Raw genomic sequence first — 4,026 nt, 5'->3', positions numbered from 1 at the left:
GCTTCCTTATATCAGGCCAGTAAACAGATTTGGAGACGTTAAATGACTTAATGAAGGTCATGGTTAGCAGTACATGTAGACCTGGGAGCTGAGTCTGATACTCAGTCCTAGACCTTTTCTCTCTGTGCAGACGGCCTCTTATTCTGGGAAGACTTAGTTGTCAGCATCCAGAGACCCTAGAACAAGCAAACATAGGAGAAGGTTAGGAAAAGATGGCCTTAACCTCTTGAAACAAAAGGTGAATGCCTAGAGGTAACAGGACCTATCAGCACTTTAGGCAATTTTCTTTCTAGGCCAGGATGGTCTCTGACCCCTTGCAGTCTAGGACACAATCAACGGTGAACTTCTTTCTGCTCTCAGATCCCCAACTTGCTTTGTTCAGGCCTAAAAGGATCTGAGGCATGAGTATCAGGGAGAAATTCTGACCTTGATTGCTTGTCTTGCAGGCAGAGTAGGCTGTAGCCTCAGCGATTTCATTAGTGCAGTGTTTTTATTACAATCTCCATTAACTTGTTTGCAGCAATGAGATGGAATTATCCTTCCTACCAGGCCTGTGGCGAGATGCTTGCAGAGGAGCTCCCATTCCTTTGGGCAATAAAGACACGATGGTGTTTAGTCCAGTGGGCAGGTGAGGGCAGCCTCTAAATGCAGTGGGTCTGCGGCCTGGACAAGGGGGTTTATCTTTGGCACTTTGCCCAGCTGTGGTTTGAGCTGTACCTGGGAGAGGGAGATCCCAGCTAAAGTCAAGACTTCCTTAACCTTAGGTCCTCATGCCTGTATCAGTTCTTCTCCAACAAAGTTTCACTTTTAAAAGAAGCTGGCACATGGTTGAGATGCACTCAGGAGGTTGGGGGGAAGAGTGTTCTTCCAGTCCTCCTCCCCACAGGGCCTCCTGTTCCTCCTAAGTATCTGTCATCAAAGGAGATGAAGATGAACCCCCCCCCCCCCCCGCAGCCCCCACACTTCAAGGAGTTGTCAAGCACTCTCCCTCCCACCTGCATAGGAAGCTGGAGCAGCAGGCCACGTTGCAGGTTGAGGAAGTCAGAAGTTAACTTGAGCTGAGTTTGCAGCTCTGGAGAGACTGAGGAGCAGGCTTTTCTTTTGTCACTTTGGAAGGAGAGGATTGTGAGGCCTCCCCTTGAAATAGCATTCCCGTAGGAGGCAGATCACATCCATCCGTCACCACTGCCAACATGTCATTTTTGGTTTCCATCAAACTCAAATCTTGTTGGGAAGGATTGTGGGGTTAGGGGAGTGAGGAGGCACGGTCTCCAGGGAGCAGGGGCAATTTGTAAGCTGAAAAAGAGAGGAAGGAGTTTGGGCAGAGGAGCCTGGGAAAAGTGGGGGCAGGGGACAGGAGGAGAAGATAGGGAGAGAAGAATAGCAGGTTTTTTAAGCCTATGAATGGAATACATATACCTTGTCTAGAGGGAGGGTAAAACAGAAATGGGATTGGATTGCAAGAAGAATGAGGTTGAGGTTAGACACCAGGAATGATGGCTAGAGAAAGAGAAAGAGAAAGAGAAAGAGAAAGAGAAAGAGAAAGAGAAAGAGAAAGAGAAAGAAAGAGAGCACAGAATAGAAAAGCACTAGAAAAAAGGTTGGGAGACTTGGCCCAGGCTTTGTTGCTTCCTCCCTGTGGTACCACATAATTTTTCTGGGCTTAGTTTTCCCATTTGTTAAATGAAGGGGTTAGACTAGATGGAGTCTAAAGTCTCTTTTACAAGTGTCTTTTAAAATAAATATATTTTTATTGATTTCAGAGAGGAAGGGAGAGGGAGAGATAGATAGGAACAGCAATGATGAGAGAGTCATTGATCAGCTGCCTCCTGCATGCCCCACACTGAGGATCAAGCCCCCAAACCCCCAACCCAGGCATGTGCCCTCACCAGGAGTCGAGCTGTGACCTCCTGGTTCATAGGTTGATGCTCAACCACTGAGCTATGCTGGCAGGGCTACAAATAACTTTTGGGGGTGTGTGGATTTTTCTTTTCTTAAAATGGGTTAGAAGATGGGGGCCTGGGAGAGCAGGGTTGAAATATACCACTGTGTTGACATGAAAATACCTGCTTAATTTGGGAATCTCTTTAGTTCTAATACTAATTTTCTTTTCTTGTTAATCCACACCTGAGGATATTTCTTCCATTGATTTTTAGAGAGAGTGGGAGGGAGGGAGGAAGAGAGAGAGAGAGAGAGAGAGAGAGAGAGAGAGAGAGAGAGAGAGAGAAAGAGAAACATCCATGTGAGAGAGACACATGGATTGTTTGCCTTCCACATGCGCCACGACTGGGGCCGGGGATTGAACCTGCAACCCAGGTAGTGCCCCTTGACCAGGAATTGAACCTGAGACCCTTCAGTGTGCCGGCCGATGCTGTAACTACTGAAACACACTGGCCAGGGCTCCAGCCCATTCTTTTTCAATTGATAAGGACTGCAATTACTCTCAAATGTTGAGAATTGGATTGTGTAGGAGTCTGACTGGGATCTCAGATGCAGCTATGTCTTGGCTGGCACTGTTCCTGGCAAGAGGGGAAAGGTGTGTGTGATGAAGTTAGATGGACAGAGACGGGGGGAGTCCCAGTATTCTTTCAGAGTTTTCTCCACCTCTGACTCTGCCATCTCCTGCTGTCTCTGTACTTCTGGGAGCTGGTTCTGCTGATACTTTCCAGTCCTGCCAGATCTGAAGGCCTGGCCTAACCTAATTGCCTAAAAGGCAGTTCTTGAATGTTGGGAGCTTCACCCTGTCACTTCTGTGTTTTTTTTTCTTCCTTTTCTTTTTTCTACTCCATTGTTTGGGAAGGCGGCAGGGGCGGGGGTGGGGGGGGTGGGGGTGGGGGTGGCGCGGAGCCTCCACCTGATATTTAGAATGGAGTAAATATCTTCTTCTCATCACCTCTCCTTCCAATCGCCAGAGTCTTGGAATTAAAACTCACACCCTGATATAAGCATAACCAATGGATAAAAAACACTGGGGGGTGGGGTGGGGGAGGCATGTACTGGGGGGAAGGGGAGGCCGGGGGAAGGTCAATGGGGGGAAAAAAAAAAGGAGACATATGTACTACTATTTGTAATACTTCAAACAATTTAAAAAAATAAAAAAAAAAAATAAAACTCACACCCTGGGATCCTGGACTAGCTAGTGCATACATCTCCACCTTCTGTTTACATAGGATTTCCCTAATGCCAAAGCAGGTGATCATTAAGGGGAACAATTCTAAGGAATGCTGAGGTGGTTCCTGCCAGAGTCCAAAGTAGGACTCAGTTTGATGGAAGAGGCTTTGTCTTGAGTTAAATTCCAGGTCCTGCATTCTAAAAGTGTTTTGAGCAGCTAGGCTGTTTTGTGCCGGGCCCCCAGCCACTAGATTTCTTTCACTGAAGACGGATTAAGAGGAAATAATCTGGAAAGGCTGCAGGAGGGGCTGAGATGAACTATTGGGAATGATTTCCTGGCCCTTAAGGAGTTATATTTAACCAAAAGACAACGTGATGCTGCCTGCTCTGGTGGATTCTCTCTGGAAAGCTTTAAACTTTGGAGAAACTTCCTCAGCCAGGAGGGAAGTTAGGCACCAGCAGGAAGGCCACAGAGAGGAGGACATGTCAGGAAGACCAAGCAAATGGAAAAGAGCTAAGCGCAAAAAGGAGTGTGGTACCATGCAACTCAAAGCAGACCCTGAACTTTTCTCTTCAAAGGCTGGAGCCCAATGGGAGCCTGGTCCGGGGCTGGGTTCTGATGGTGGTGACTTCACTCAGCCAGAGTGCCAGGCCACACCCCCTCCCAAGGCAGAGAGAGGCGGACTCCAGTCCCTACCCCCACTCACACGGGACACTAGGCACATGTGAATACATGAAACCCACATGCACGTACACAGAAACTCAAAACGCACAAGAGAACCCACGCAATACCCACAGCGAAGTCCTGCCGCCGCCGCCTGCGATGCGCTGGGTAAACACGCACTTACATCCCCCCGCGGCGGGCACGCACAGCCTCTCATCCCGGGCGCTGGGTGCGCGCGCCCGCCCTCGGGC

This window comes from Plecotus auritus (assembly GCF_963455305.1).
Source record: "Plecotus auritus genome assembly, chromosome: 3".
Lineage (NCBI taxonomy): Eukaryota > Metazoa > Chordata > Mammalia > Chiroptera > Vespertilionidae > Plecotus > Plecotus auritus.
The sequence above is the reverse complement of the archived record's forward strand: the minus strand, read 5'-3'. Positions refer to the sequence as shown.